Source organism: Pleurodeles waltl, chromosome 10, assembly GCF_031143425.1.
Source record: "Pleurodeles waltl isolate 20211129_DDA chromosome 10, aPleWal1.hap1.20221129, whole genome shotgun sequence".
NCBI classification, from domain to species: domain Eukaryota; kingdom Metazoa; phylum Chordata; class Amphibia; order Caudata; family Salamandridae; genus Pleurodeles; species Pleurodeles waltl.
Genome location: NC_090449.1, coordinates 128,673,161 through 128,690,309, shown reverse-complemented (window position 1 = coordinate 128,690,309; position 17,149 = coordinate 128,673,161). Strand labels below are relative to the sequence as shown.

The following is a 17,149-nucleotide window of genomic DNA, read 5'->3' as shown; positions in this document are numbered from 1 at the left end:
TGATGGAATGTTTGAATTAACCTCAGACATTGTCAATCACTTGGGTGGCATAGCGATTCCATCGGTTTACACCCACAATGCCATCACAATTCAACCCAGCCACATGCAAATCAGTCTTGAACCTGCTCCATTGCGAGCAGCCCAGCCCAAACTGCCAGGACACGTCCTCCCTGTAACAAAAACAAAAACAATCCAGGACCACTTTCGCATTTATAGGAGGTCATCAGCCAAGTGTAGCTTGGTTCCAGTGACACAATGAGCACAGGACCCAACGTCTGGACATTCCCTTCACACTTAGGGCAACCAGTGCTTCAATTATTCTTAGCCACTGGCAATTACAAATCAGTCCTGACCCGACTCCAATGGGAAAAGTCCAGCTGTTATAGTTCGCAAATTTTGTACCAATAATTTTATATTTTTTAGAAGGTTTATAGCTTTACAGCTCATACTATTACATGTAAAGTACGTTTCCAACCTACTTATATTTCGAACGTTTGGTGCACTTTTGTACCAACTATCACAAATCGAGTGACATTCTGAACCACTAAATTTCAAACAGGTCTTTTTAGTTTTAAGACTAAGCACCGTATTTTCACTAAATGGTGTGAGGTACAACTTGTACTACCCAGGAACGCCATTTTATAGCTTTGGCATAGTAGTATATAAGAATGTGAATTATAGAGAGATTGCTTAACGCAGGCAACTGTTGAAATGTAAAAAATATATAGTTTTTTCCAGAGAAGAATTGTACACAGGATGAAAAAAAAGAGTGTGCAAAGTGCACAGGTATCAGATTTTAATGTAATCATCTCAAAATATTTATTCAGCCACCGCGCAGCCAAATAACAGCACGCCATCTTCTTACACTGCAAGAGTGACAGTTCAGAAGGCCTCGCAGTGTGAAGCTGATTCCTCCTACGACCACAGTGTCAAGCTGCTGTCCCGACCCGTGCTCCTCTGACGTGAACCTCTGTGCTTTTAGGAGATTTTGAATCTGTGTCAGTATACTTTTAGTTTTGAACTTGATTTCCCCGGGCAGCCTACGTCAATCAGAGGGTGGCCTAAGGCACAGGCAAATTGCTAAACATACTCGCACATAACAGAGGAATCTAAGATTAGAACAAGGTAGTCTATGGGGAGGTATCCCCACCCTACCCCGAGGCTGTGCGCCTCCCCTACCACTCCAGCAGCAACACCCCATGGACCATACACTGTCAACATTCAAGGCAAGGGATTGCCTCAAGATTTAGGGAGCACCAAGACCCTTATAATGGATGTAATGTGACAGTTCCCACAGCTGGGATACTTCAACTCTGTTGTGACACCTGGAAAGGAAAAAGATAGCATACCTGCGCCTTATGGAACCCATCACACAATTAGATTGTGAAGCTCCCACATTCAAATGTAAATTGACCAGCAATCACCCTTTTAACAGGTTTTTGAGTTATAGGCCGGCTGGCCCTAGAGCCAGTTTATTATTTTCTGTATATGACTTCTTGGAATCCTTCCTGTACGCACTACTCGAATTACACTATTTTAGGTGATTTTAATTTTCACTTAGAAGATTCTATTAACAAGGAGGCTGACCAACTCATTGACAGCACGAGATGTTTTGATCTCAAGCTGTTGATAAATACTGCAAAGTACATGGCTAGTCCTACCTTAGATGGTATTTTTTACCAGTAATCCTCACTTGCAGTTGGACGCAGCACAGCTGTAAATTTGGTCAGACCAGAAAGCCTTCAATTTTAGTTTACATCTCCTGGTCACAAACCCACCAGCTAACAAAAATGCTCATGCCATACAATACTGGGCCTGGAATAAGATCAACAGCACTGAACTTACTGATATTGTAACTGTTACTATGCATTTTCTACCGAATGAGTCCAAAGCAGCTACAGTCAATTATTTTGACTGGATCAACTCTGCAGTTACTCAATTGGCTCCTCTTAAATTGGCTAAAAATAACAGCAATAAGCCTACAGCTCCATGGTTTTCTTCTAAACTCAGGGCCTTTAAATAAAAATGCCACAGACAAGAGAAAAAGTGGCGAAAAAAATATAGCTTAGCTAAAAGAGATGCATATAAATAAATATTCAAGAGTACAAGGATCTAAGTATACTCAAGAAACATAATCGACTTGTTTAAAAGCTCTTCAAAAGAACTTTTTAAGACTGTTAAAATTCTCTCAGGTTTTAATTCAACTAACGCCCTAATGCATAGTCAATCTTTTTATGATAAACTAGCTACTTTCCTTCAAAATAAAATAAATGGAAGGTAGTCAACAGGAAATTCAACATTAGTCGTAATGTTAATGTCTCTGCTACTGAGATTCCAGATGCCAGGAATTTTAGGTCTTTGAACTTTCCCCTGCTCACTGACACTAAAGTAAGGTGCCCTCTCTGACCCCTGCCCCCCTAAACTCCTCCGTGAAATGGCCCGAATGCTGGCTGGTCCTCTCACTTCCCTTCTGAATAATATTATCCTGCCCTACTATTTTCCAACTTGGAAAAAGGCCTCTATTCGCCCTTTAAAAAAAAAAAAAAAAAACTCAATCCCAAGGAGAAAAAAAATATCGTCCAAATTCGTGCTTGCCAATGACCGCAATAATTCCCGAAAATATCTGACTATTGTTCTCTCTGATCAAAATGAAGTTTTAGATGGTGCCCAATATAGTTTTAGATTAAAAAAACACAAAGCACTGAATCAGCATTAGTAACTGCCACTGAACGGATTAGATCCATTATGGACAACGGATTGAAGACTGCGGTGATCGTTTTGGAACTATCCGCAGCCTTCAATATGGCGAGTCACTCCGTCCACAGACCGCTCCCTGTTGGTAAGAGAAGAGAGCAACAAAACTAGGGCTGTTCCACAAATCCTTATCTATTTAGAGGAGATAAGGATTTGTGGGACAGCGCTAGTTTTGTTGCTCTCTTCTCTTACCAACAGGGAGCAGTCTGTCTCCTAGGGAGAGTTAATGTCTAAACCTTTTTCAGTGCCCTATAGGGTTCCTCAGGGCCCATCATTGAGCCCCAGGTTGATCAATATGCATGTTGTCCCTTTGGCCATGCTGATCCATTCTTTCCGCTTTTCGATTATTTATTGAGCTCACAAAACCAATGTGTGGTGTCGACTTCCAGTGATGTTGAAGATGTTTCACAACGCTTCAATAGTTTCATGAGCAATGTTTCTCTGGTGGATGAGACATAACTTCCTCAAATTAAATTTGGATACAACCACAGTCCTCCTTTTTGGAAAGGACAACTCCTTTTGGGACTCTTCTGGGACGCTGCAACATTTGGGCCCCCTTCTTCCTCCTGTTCCAAAGATAGGAATTTGGGAGTCATCTTTGGCACTAATCTTACATTCTTGATATTGGTTACGTGTGTGTATAGTTAATATACTTATATATAAACTATTGGGATTGACAGTCCTCTTCATCCATTGGTCTGTTGTGTCATTGCACATTATTCTTTGACACACTGCAGCATGGGACATTGGGTCAGACCACTTCTGCCACTGGCTAACTTAACTGTGAGAGAGAGCATTGTGAATTGTCACCAGGGCACACAGGCACACAAAGTAGAAGACTTCAGTTGTAAGTGGGTACTATGTGAATGGGTGCTGCTTCTTAAGATCAAAGCTAGATTTTTGCCCTTAGGAGATGTTTTGTATACTGGTAATTGCTCAGCAATAATGTTTTCCATAGGCCATGACAAAACAAGCATTGACAAAGTCAAAAGGCTGGCAGTGATCACCAGACCTATTGGCTTTGCAAAAGGGTATTTAGCTATCTGATTTGCAATTGAGGGACATTTTTATTGTCATGCCGGAGCCTGGTTTTTGGCCCTGTCTTTCTTAGATATTTTTTTTTTGGTGGCCTCCCTCCCAAAATTGTCTCTACTGCATGTCAGTTCCGTAATAAATGAACAATGGTCGAAGAGGGCTCACCCCTTGTACATGCTTTGGCATTCGGTATGCAGCAAGGTGAAGCAATCCTTTTTTTTGCCTTTATTTAGAATTGTTTTAGAAGCTGCAGCTGCATCAATAAGATAAGTGCTTATTTTATTTTTGCCTTTTACACTGACGCACACATCTCACAATTGCATACACCCACCAACTGACTTAGAACTATACTTCTGCCTTCTATGTAGGACAGTGTTTTAGAAGGGCGGTTTTAGACAGTCAGGAGAGATTGCTTCTCAATGGTTGACTGCTGCCCATACCCAAAGTCGAGTTATGGAGGTCTGAGGTAGGATCGGATAGTTAGACAGCATCTAAAGGAGAAGAAAATAGAGTAGAAGCTGCAAGCGATTTTTCAGTCGGTGGAGATCCATCAGATTCCTCGTCGTCCAGTGATTTAGAGGAACATGGTCACTGAAGTCATGATGTTTCTTTGCAAGCACAATATGTGCAGCAGAGAAACAGTAGCAGGGAGGCATGCCCGGGGAACAGGTGTGTGCTGTGGAAAGCACAGATAAAGCGCTCTCTTAACACCCCTCCGCCAATCCCCCAATTTAGTACAGCCTAAATTCCCCATTCACTGCAAATGTTGGATGCAAAGTCAATACAGCAAATAGTTTGCCTTTTGACCAAGTCAATCTCTTTATGGGTGAAAACATCATCTTGAGGAAACTGTGCACCAAGCAAATTCTAATGGAGCATCTTAGGCCTCACTCTAGGGCACAAGGGGGGACTTTCACTTCACTTGAGGAGTTAAACACGTTTCTGGGCCATACACTCAAAATGGGGATATTGTAAAACTAAGTGTACAGTCTTACTGGTGTACTCGCACAGTTTAGGTAACATCTAGCTTCGCTCCGGTTATGAGCAGAGACCGTTTTTTGCTATTTCAGTTCATGCAGCCTTTTACTGATAATAAAACCACCCGGACCATCCAGACTATGACATGCTGTTTCAGCTTGTTGTGGAAAATATAACTGCTGGGTTTCCAGAGATTTATACTCCTGGAAAGAATATGGCCAATGATGAGTCATTGCTCCTGCACAAAAAGTGGCACCTGCTCTGGCAGTACATACCAAGCAAAAGAGCTTTATACATGCTGTGTGACAGCTCTACTGGTTATGTATGCAGCCTGAGAGTGTATACAGGGAAGGACTCCACTTTAAATCCTGTAAATTGCCCTCCCAGGCTAGGGGTCAAGGCAAAGATTGTGTGAGCATGTCCAACTGCTCCTTCATAAAGGGCCAAGCCACACAAGCATGCTACCAATTTTTGTTGGGAAACTTGGGGAAAAGCTGAGTGGTGAACAATTTGTGGCTTCCCACAGATTTCAGAAGTTTCCATCACGGAAATGGGAGGTAAATTTGTGCTTTTAGCCAACGTTTGTGGTCTGTAAGGGCTTCTGGGTAAGAAAACCTGGCAAAAGTCACTCACATCATGCCACCTAAGACTCCCCTGGATGTTTTATTTTCAGAAATGTATGGGTTTGGCAGGTTTCCCTACGTGCCAGCTGAAACCGGGCCAAAAATTCATAGCTACCCACATTGTACAATGTGGTGTGGACTCTGCCTACTGAAATTTCATGCCTTCAGGTCGACGTTTTCAGCGTTTTGTGTCACCGTTGCTAGTCCCAGCCACACAAGTGGGGTACAGTTTTTATTGACATACATGTGAGATACATGTGGGAACACAGAATAGTAAAACACTTGTTATTACCAAATGGATTTCTTTGCATTCGCAGCTTCCAAATGTAAGCAAGTGTGTAAGATAGAAAACATTTAGCAAAATATCTTCTAAATCATCTTAGTATTGGCAAACCCAAATTTAGAGGTGCACAAACAACCACTGTTCCTCGATTCAGTATCCTGTGTACATTTCAGAAATATATAGGTTTCCTTCATACCCATTTTTCATTCTTTTTGCTTTACCATACAAGTTGGCGTATAGCCGGTACACAGTGAAAAAACTTTGTAAGGGGGAGCTCAGTTGCTGGCTCTAGGAACCTTGGATTACTGCCAGACATTTAAACCCTATATATCCCCGAGAACAGAAGGGTCTAACGGATATAACAGTATATTGCATTTATAAATCACCATCACAAGAAATTACAGATGAAAATGTAGTCACAACTGATTTGTTTTCCTGCTTATTTTCATTATTACAGTCGGTTTATTTAGGAACAACTTGAAAGAAGAAGACGAATGACCCTGTGCTTTCAGAATTTGGTCTACTTTTCAAAACTGTGTAGCTTTCTGAGATCACCCATGGGCTATGCATCTGTTTCCACCTCAAACTGCAAGAAGGCTGAAACAACAAAACCTAAGAAATATGGACTGCCCCTTAAAAAAAGAAAACAAATGTGGTTAAAAATGTTTTTTTGCCTCATTGTGCTTGGTCCTGAATGATAGGAAGATGGTGGTCCAAATACAGAAACCTTTTATTAATGCCATTTTGGGGGGGAAAAGCTGATTTTCTTGTGCAGCACTTGCTCTCATTTAAATAAAATACAAAAAACTAATTTCCATATTTTGGGGTTTTCTCAGTTCCATCCAAGGGGAATCCACAACCTCTGGATACCTTTAGAATGTCCATGATTTTGCAAAAAAGAAGCAATTATGGCATGGAAAATGTATGTGCGAAAGTTATCAAGGTGTAAACATGAAGTACCCCAAATAGCAAAAAAAGGGCTTATCAATCTAGGAGGAAAAAGCTTAACAGCCATGAGACTAAACTGTCAAACAATACATTTGAATATAAAAAAATAAACAGTCCCTACTTAATGTGAGTCCCCGCACGTTCACTAGCGAAACAATACAACAGAGAGAAACTAAATCACTTAACTCTTTAGTTAAATCGTTCACAGGACTTTTAAATACTTTTTGGAGGTCTTTCACTTTTTATTGGCTTCTGCTTAGGGTAGTAACAAGGGAGGGAGGGGTGCACGCAGCCTCACGCCATGCCTACTGTTGTGTGCCTCAGTTGTCTGACTTCAGAAGGATAAAAGGTTGAGTTGGACCTAGCAGGGTTCAAAACTGTGACCTTCAGGCCGCTTAGAACTGCTAACTATCCTATGTTATTAACTGAGGACAGATGGACACAGATCCACTGCTTTGACATTCCTCATAGTACTTTCTTTTATAAGTGCTAACAGCCAGAGTGCAAAATGTTGTAAAGAAAAGAAACTGGCTAAAAGAACATCCTGTAACTACTTGTATTACTGCACATTGTGCATTCTATAAATGGTAATACTGCTTCGGGGTACAGCAAATACTTCAACTACAAATTTCACAAAGCTGATACAAAGATTCTCTAAAATATTTAGTGGGATTCCACTAAAACATTAAAGTTAAGAGTACTCAAGGAGCTTAGTATTCATTAAAAATATATGCAAATTATCGGAGTTTTAATTAAAAGTATTATGAGGGGCTTGAAAAAATGAATTTATGTGTGACAAACATTACTAGTGCTAGATGCTAATATTTGTACAGAAATGCATTACTGTCAGCGGCTCTGCTCATGCATAATAGAGTGATCTTTCGAGTGGAAAATCTGCAGACGGAAGATGATACTATGCATTCATTCAAATTTAAAGAGGCATTTATTAATTTTATTTGTTAAGCCTTTATTGTTGCTATGAAATGGAAAGTAAAGCCAGAAGTGTATGTTTTGAGCTGGAAAACATTTGAAAATAAAGCAATGTCTAGATCAGTATGTCTGTCTATACTATTTCCTTGCTGTGTTTTTTTCCTTAACTACTGGCCGTAAATCCCCAATAGGTGGTGTCAGATTTATGATTGAAGCCAGTAAAAAGATGTTTTCTTTATTGATAGGTAAGGAATAGCTTGGTCCTTTGTCTGTGGGAATTCACATTCCGTCGTAGATCTCATCTCCAAGTGGCATTTCTCATTCCATCTATCTTCAAGAAAGGCTAATGCAAAACTTAATTGCATCTCCTTGATGCGCATATTGCATACGTTGAACTTGATGTAAGAAAGCGGCAAAAAGGATTTAAAACTGAAAATGTTTTATCAATTTCGAAGCAAGGGTCTAAGAGGAATTCTAAAGAAAATTATTGCAAACCTCTTAAATCAACCGGACGGCAGGGACTCTGAAGGATGGACATAATGAAATCTAGTTGTTTTTTTAATACATATTGAGCTACTCAAATAGAATAGAAATACATCTCAATTAGTCATTTAATAATTTGGAAAAGATTGCCGTTCTTGGAAACCTAACTTTAGAGGAGAGAGCTTTCTCTGCATGTGCCAAATGAGGGCTCCTGGTCTGGAACATAATGGATGTGTGAAACAGATGCTTCTAGATCAACACTTCACAGTGGAGGAACTTTGTTATTCCATCAGGAATTTTCAAACCATGGGCTGGAACTCACATGTGGGAGGCAGAAGCAGCAATGTGGGCAGGGGTGTAGAACAGTATGGTGAAACCAGATGAATCAATTGTTAAGTCCTAACCAACTCCCTAAACCTGAAAATAACAGTAACAAAGGCATAATATTGTTACTTTAACGTCAAAGAAAGAAAATAGAGCCACAATAGAATTTTGCAAAGCCTTGCACTATCTGAATTGTCTTACTCAGAGCCATTGAGCAGTCAAGTTTCAGGTTTCACTACAATTCCACTGGACGCTTCCTGTCCAAAGTGTAAAGATCTCTCTAATTCAGTGCACTGCTGGAAACAGAAAAAAAACAAGCTAAAATAATCTACAAATTGGCGGAAGGAAGCCAGTAGTTGAGATTAATTTGGGTCATGAGGTACGGAATCATAAAATGCAGCACCACAGAGATTAGAGCTATTTACAGTCAGCTTACGCATTACTGTTTAGCACAATCTAACCCCAAAAATTGGCAACATGGAAAAAGTGCACTCCATTTTTAGACAGATGAGAGATTTAACAGGAAAATATCTCTTTTAAGGTATTATAGAGAGAAGGTAACTCAGGATGTTAAGACACTTTCTGAAGAGATCTGGGAGTAATTTTACGGTGACAGGTTTGAATGATTTAAAAACTTTGAGTTGCTGTGGCTGCTGCAGAGAATTGCATCCAACATGTAGGCCAATATCTAGTTTACACAAAATAACTCAGCACATTAAGGCTTTTGTTAGAGAGGTCCTTGTTTAACCTGCAAGTCACCAGTTACACTCCGAAACTAGAGATGATTGAACTATGAACCAGAGCAACTGAATGAAATCTGCCCGACATCAAATTGATTCCTTGGAGGTTTAACTCAATTGGTTTAGTTGGGTAATAATAAACTCTTTTTCAGTTATCAAAAAATGACATTGCATTGCAGGCTATGAAAATTCATATTAGTGTAATTACATGCATGCAGTTCGACACATACATACTCCAATAGAGGGCACACTAGAGTCTGCCCACCTTATTTAGAGTCAGGCAGAATTTCAATATGTATTTAGCAGGAACTACTTCAACTGTGCTACCTGCATATGCCTCCAAGCACCCGACGGACTAGGGTCCTTTGGAGGCTAGGCCATGTGTCCGCCCCCACCCTCTTTTAGAGTGGTCTGTCACCACCAGGTAAAACATTGCAATAAAGGCAGTGAAAGCTGCAAGATGGCCCCTCTCCTATGACAAGACAATGAGAGCTTTATTTTCAAAAACATAATCCAGATTTGGGATTTTCTTTTTAAAATGAAAAAAAAAAGTTGAATGTTTAATGTTCGGCTTATCATGTGATGCAGCCATCCATTGAACTTTCAATGGGTTTACAGGAACAACTGTGACAGCAGGTCCTGTAAATGCAAGAGATGTCTGCTGGGACAGCAGACAGCACAAACGTTGCTGGGTGGGCACTTCCATTGTGACAGACTGCTATAACCAACCCCTTTGTCTAGCTTAGACAGATATTTCAAGCCAAGGATTAGAATGTGGTTAGAAAAGAATTGTTTTTGAACTCTTGCCCTGTGTGAATGAAACCGCAAAATGTTTTTTTAACTATTATACGAGGATAAGCAATTACATTTTGGAACCATTGTAGAAGAAATGAGACCAACAGATGGCACATACAAATTGTGTAAAAAGTCAAAATAATTTCAAGAACCCAACACTGGATGAAGTTATTACAAACGTAAAAGAAAACTACCAGGCTGTCGTGCGGGTTAAAACTGTACATGAAGAGAAGTATGAGTTGAAGTCAGAAGATGTGTGTAGTACTTTGAGTAAAACAACCAAAATAGAGGAGCTTAGAGGTAGGAAACAGGAAAATAAAGTGCTTTGCTTCTGATGTGTAATTACATTTCATTTGCCATCTTTTAAAGGCAATAACTGCAAAACGTGTAAACATAAGTAGTAATTTGTCTCTACAAATAGCAAGAAAGGCACTTAAGAGGGATTCTCTAACTACTGAATGTAATTATAGGCTACGGAATAAAGCGTGTGGACAAAATAAATAATGGATGGTTCTGTAAGATTCTGCCGGTCAGGAGAACTTTGGCTCTGGTCTGCTGATGTGCTCTACTGACACTGGGAAGAGTTTTTGGACTTTTGGGCAAAACTGGCTCATCCTACTTAATTGTTATTTAAGACATGTTTGAAAGAGTCTTGAGTGCTAAAGTTAGAACCTTGAGGATATACATGTGGGTCCAGCTATGTTTGAGGGTTCAACTACTGATTCCTAAGATATTTTATAACAGAAGCACATTTTAAAGCAACATCTATTTAAACCAAGGTGTGTATTTTGCACTGAAGTGTTTGTGCATACTGGGATCTCAAGGCCATATTCCTTGTGCCAGATAACATTTAATTATTTTCGGTGCAAGACTATAAGTCCAGAACTGTACAAAGTTTCCCTGATGTATTTTGCCAAAAATCAGACACTAATGGGATAGCTTCATTTGTCTGAAGGATTATGACAAATGGTTAAACAAAAACGAGGGGAGTACCAATTAGCATAAAGAAAGATATACAGCACGTGCTATGCTAGATCAGCTGATGTATCATGATATAAAGGAAGGAGCTGAATGTATATTCTCCCTTTAGAAGTCACTTTAGGCCTTATGAGGGACACACTTCTTGACATAGGCATGACTATGGAAGATGTCCTCTTCCACTGAGATCAGGTGATATTATCAACCCCAAGTTAAACCATACCATTTTATTCTGATGGTAAGACCTACTCTTACTTCAGGGCAAAGGAGGGATCACCTTCGCCCTGAAGAAAGCCCAAGACCCTTTGTGAGATAATTTATGAGCTGAAACATCTTTGCACTTTAAAGGACGAGTGAGATATAATTCATGGTTCCTCCTATTTTTGAACTGTAATCCTGTTCTGTATATCCCTCAATAAAGGAATTCCTTTGGGTCAACAGAGAGGCTGTTTTAGCAATGATCTGGATCTCTTGTTTATCCAGTTTTATATATCTTGAACTCTCTCTCACTGAAGTTGAGGTCACTCGGATAATATCATCTTATCAGGGTGGCATGAGTAATCCTATAATGAAGAAGGCCTCAAAGGTGTTGGTGATGCTTTCTAATCTATTATAAACAATGGCATTTAACCTTGGCCCTTGTCTTGTTGACAAGCTTGTTTATCTAGTACACTAACCCATTCTTTGGGTGGTTAAATTTCTGAAATGACTTTCTTGGTAGGTTTTCATAGGTAGCAGCCAATCCAAAGCACCAAATCTACAACTACCCACAGTGGAACAAAGCACAGTTTTTGAGTGAAAAACATTGATCTGCCCATGTTTTTGGCCTTTCCTATCATGGTCAGTGGGTCCTGCCACACAAGTGGGGTACAGTTTTTATCAGGAGATGTGGGATACCTGGGTGCAACATATTTGTGGATCATCGCAGAACTTTTCTGAGGTAAATTAGTATTTTCAGCCCATCTTTGAGGTTTGCAACACCTTCTAGGTAAAAAAAACGATAACAAAAACATTTTTTGAGATCCAGCAATTCCCCTTGGTGTCTCTTTTTAAGAAATGGATCAGCCCCTATACAGGAAAACCTACCAAATATAGGCATTTCTGAAAATTAACCACACAAGGATTGGATACTGCACCGGATAAACAAGCTTGTTTCAGAAATGGCAGGATTTGGCAGGGTTCCCTAAGTGGTGGACCATATAGGGCCCAAAATACCTAGTTATCCACATCTCCAAACTGGGTAATTTCTCCGCTCAGGTTTTTTGATCTCTCCACATTGTGTTTTGGACCATTTTGTGTCACAGGCGCTAGTCCTAGGCCCATAAGTTGAGCACCATTTTGATTGGGAGAACTTTTGGAACACTGGCTTGCAGAATTTTTATGGATCCCAGCAGCCTCTGGAACTCTCTCTCACAGAAATATTGGAAAAAATAGTGTTCTTAGCCAAGTTTGAATTTTGCAAGGCCTTCTGGGTAAAATCAAAATGGGATCCAGATGAATCACCCACCCTAGACTCCCCTTGGAGACTAGATTTAAAAAATGCCTGGGTTTAGTAGGTATCCCTAAACTCAGAAGTGTACAAGTAACCACTGTTCCTAAACTCAGTGCTTTGTGCACATTTCAGAAACACGAAGAATTGATTCTAGGTGCAGTTGTCTGAAAAGTGTACAGCTAAAGACAAACAGTAGAGGTCCACAGAGGTTTATCTTGCTTTGTAACAAATCAAGTAATTCTGTTCGATGGTTAGCTGTCTAACAAGTGTCTTCAAAGTACTTTGTAGGAAACAAATAAATAGGTTGACCTGTTAGAGTTTTAGAAATGATGATAGAAACCTAAGTGAAATCCATCCCTATATATCTTGTTCAGTGGGCAGATAATGCACGGCAAAAATATGTGTTTAACGACCCGGACATTTTAATCTACTGCTTGTACACAGGCAATATGCATTTGCAATTGTATATTGTTACAGTAATTGGTCAAAGGCCAAATTTGTAGCCAATGTTAATGATAACACAAGAGCAGGAATTTTTGTAGTTGGATGTTTTTAATAGAGGATGGTTTCTTGAGACTTTGTGTATTAGTTTGATCATTTCTCTTCATTGTTGGTATCTAAACTCCATCCTCATCTTGCCTCTTTCAAATGCTTCCTTACCAACCTTTTTACGTGCCACTACTTCCCCAAACTGTATATTGTACATTGTATTCTCAAGGCTTTGTTGTATGCCTTCAACCTTCTACTTTTGGCAGTTGCTGTGTGGCAAAGAGCCCCACAAGGGGTAACCAACACTTTACATTCAATAAATATTGCAGGAGCTTTTTTATCATGGAGAATCAACACTCAAACACCAAGAATGTGAATAAACGAGTGCCCGATCTAATCAAAATCTTGTGTGGCATAGAATCTGTCTCCTCATCAATCCAAGTAGCTTAATGTGCAAAACTTTATTTTAATTTTGGAAGTTTTCACTGAAAGATTTTAGGACTTAGGCGAATAAGGATGAGGTTGGGAGAGGTATAGTGAAATACAATATTATTGAAATGTCTAAAGAAGATATAACATTAAGACACAAAGCACAAATCTTTACACAGTTCAGTAATAGAAAGGAGTAATATGTATGCTACATAGTAAAGACCGGTGCATTGCCCTAATCATTTCAAACATAGAACTTAGCAAGGATTTTGTGCCCTAAGATAACTAAAATGAGGAAGAGAGGGGATGTTAGAATGGAAAAAGAAAACTACAGAAAATGTGGATTGAGTGCAAGGGAGAGAGGAAGAAGGCCCTGTTGTTCAGTGCTGAAACACAAATAGAGGCATTGCTTTGTATGGGACGATGGCAACCTAATATAAATATGTCTCATTAAGCGAGAGAAGAACTAAGAGGAGTCAAGCTTCAGCAGAAATCTGTCCATCGAGTTCCATAAACTGGTGGAGTTCTTCGGGTTGTCAATTTGGTTGCAGTATGTGCTGTGTGAAGCTCGAATGTCGGTAAACCAAGCTCACCACGTATAAAGAGATCTCTTTGGCCATTCGATCAGAATAAGCTGATGACAATTGTTATTAGTAGGTCCTATAGGTTTGTGTGTGTTTTTGTTAGGTGACTGTGATAACGGGCAGCCAATGAGCCCATTACCAGAGTCACAAAATCCAGGTCAATGTGATTTTTTTAAATGTTATTGATTTAATTGGAATTTTTTTCCCCCAGGAGACTTTAACCAACTTATAGCTAAAAACATGCTCTTTGTCCACAGTAGCTTTCTTACAATTCAAAGAGTTGTTAGAGTTGCAAGAAGGTGCAATTTAGCAATTTGCTGAGGGTCCATTTTACTGTGTTATCACAGATTTTAGTCCAGATATCATGGTGTGAAAATCCCAAATGTGAAATTCTTCTACAGAATGCGTTATTTTAGCTCATAAAAATTTAAGGCACGGTTTATTCTGGTCCAATTTCCTATTTATAACTTTTCTCCTTGTCTGATAGATACAGGTGTAAATGAAAAACTTTGAATACGTAACTCCAACTAAGAGGGAAATTGTTTACACTGCAAAGAAACCAATTAATACTCCAATCAACTTGTTGATGGAAGTGCACTAAATTTGTACCGGCTTTAAGAATCCTTCAGCATAGTAGATGAGGAATCAAAAATGTGTCAGAACAACAAAAAGGATTCGAAAGTCAGTCAACCTTCCCCCAACTGTATATTGTACATTGTATTCACAAGGCTTTGTTGCTGTCTTAGGCAAAGCCTGTCCAACGTATGTCCACAAAAGCCAGATCTTGGTCATATTTTCCTGAAAAATCAGAATTTAGATTACAAGTTTGAAGACAAAGCAAGGAAACTTTTAGCAAGAACCTTGAAGTAAGAAAAGTTGACAAAGCGAGAAATGTGTATTATTAATTAAAAATTAAAAAATAAGTTCAAGTGAGAATCAAAAAATGAGAAAATCTGACTCTAAAGCTCTTCTCTACAGAAATGCCCCCCCCCCCCAATCTTAAGAAGTGCAGAGGGGAATGATCTCTTGGATTGTAAAAGGGTTCTTTGATGAAGCATGGCACCATGCGGGAGACTATGGCGGTCATTTTGAACACAGCGGGATTTCCAATGGGGAAAAGGAGAGATCCCTGCTATCTTAGAAAAAAGAAAAAATATTTCAGCTGCGTTGCAATGGAAGAGAGAGTTTCTTTGCTACCATTACAGTCGGGACAACACAAGAAGCACTCCACCAGAATCTCACGGGCAAGCTACAGATCACTCAATGGATCCCAGGTATAAGGATACCATTGTCTCTACCCTCCCTCAATCCCTCCCTCAGAGACAACACAAGAACCCATCTGTTGACCTCGTCGCCAATCTCTAGGCAGCAATTAACTGTCAAACCTAAATACTGCACTGACAATTGCTCATCAGGCAATGGTTTGTAGATTGGCACGTGGGAATTGGGCTGGGATCTTGTGCTTGATTGAAGGTGACAATCTATGCTGCACTACTAGAGTGAGAGCCACCCTGAGAGCTGAATCTCCAGCTGCTGCTAGAAGGCACCCTAGTGGCCAGAGTCTATAGGACTTTGTGCCATCACAAAGTCATGCAAAGCAACACAAACGTTGTGATACTTTATTTACTTTCGAATGCAAAAAACTTATTTTGCATGCTGAAGTGCCCTTTTTAGCACAAACAACACTCTACACTACTTTTCATCAAAGGTGCATTCCAGTGCTTAATTTGAGCCAGTGGTTTCCAGGACCTTGGCACTGGCACTTTATTGTCAATACTGGCTCAGGATGCCAGATGGTGGCGCTGTTTATATACTTTTGTGAGGAAGTATATAAAAAAACAGCTGTTTAATAATTAAATATACATTAAAAATCAATAATACCACCCATAGCGTGAGTGGCACACATTAGTTATTTTTAATGTATATTTAAAGTATGAATCGTCACACATATATGAGTGTGATGGTTAGATGTGATGGTACTGTCATTGATAGAGCTGGCCAGGGCAATTGGTTGTGCTTACCAGGGCCCTGGCACTTATTTTCTTTTTACAAATTAAGGACTGGGGCATTCCCAGGACGTTCCATCAAAACCACCTATGTTTTCTGACTCAATGTTGTATCTGCTAAAATTGTCTGACTGGACTTTGCGTAAAAAAATAAAGTCTCCTTGGGGATGATGTAAAAGTGGGCAAGTCCTTTATTTCTGCTAACATTTCTCATATTCCGTCCAATTCGTGGAATGTTTTAATGTTGGTCTACGCAGAGGATTTTTTACTGGAAGGGTAGCCTTCCAGTACAAAACTTATGCAGACATTGCACACCCATATCTTTGCCCTATGGTGCAAAGGGGGGGGGGGGGGTGCTGTGCTAAGCAGGTGGTTAGGAGCCAGAGGAGTGGTAGAGAGCAACAGCAATCCACACTTAGTAAACATGGCTCTGTGCTCCTCTCTTCCCCTAGCAAAGCACCTTTGGTTGCTGCACTGTGTTGCACTATAATTTAGTGGATTTATCTAAAGGTCTGCTACCCTGATATACCTTCTCAAAAATGATTCATACACTGGTTAGAATTCTAAAACATATATGTAAAAAAAAAGTTAACTTTTAAATCTTAGGTAACTAATGATTTTTTTTTATCCAATTCTATGTTTGCTGGAATTTAATAAAATGTGGGAAAATGTACAAGAAGATATATCTTACAGATACGCAAAAGTGTTCACTTATGTGAAAGATGAGTCCATTCTTTCCCTCAACATGCACTTTACAGGAACGTGTTTGAGATTAAATTCCATGTTTACCTAACAATGTCTTCAACTGCATCTAAGAAGATGAGTGAAGAATAAACAATGCAATGGAATTTATTAAGGACAGTGAAGAAGCTAGCTTTTAAAAAACAAATACGTTTAATTTAAAAACATTGAAGAAGACCAGCCCAGATCCATTAATGGGACTAGCTTTGATACAGCCATTCCTAACCACCCAAAGCGGCCCGGGACAGGATTAATGAGGATATTTAAGTCCTATGCAAGACATTTTTTCTCCATTCTTTATCACTCAAGCACGAGTGTGTTTTTTCAACTTCTGCTCATGCATAAACACATACACTGATTTTAGGTTATTGCTTTTTCTTATAGGGAAGAGGTGCAATTTTCTCCTAGTGACAAATAGGTACCTAACTAATATGACAACTTGGAGCTGTGCTGACAGCCTGTGCGCCCAATGATTAACCTCCGCACAAGCTCGCAGTGACACCCACACCTTATAAACGAGTTCTCCAATTTTTATGA

At 39.6% G+C, this 17,149-nt stretch overlaps 1 protein-coding gene across 1 annotated transcript in view; it reads right to left on the bottom strand.

Moving 5' to 3' along the window:
• SDK1 (sidekick cell adhesion molecule 1) overlaps nt 1-17,149 on the bottom strand; it is a 2,061,301-nt gene that overhangs the window by 1,449,604 nt on the left and 594,548 nt on the right. The gene's annotated exons all lie outside the window — the stretch shown is intronic.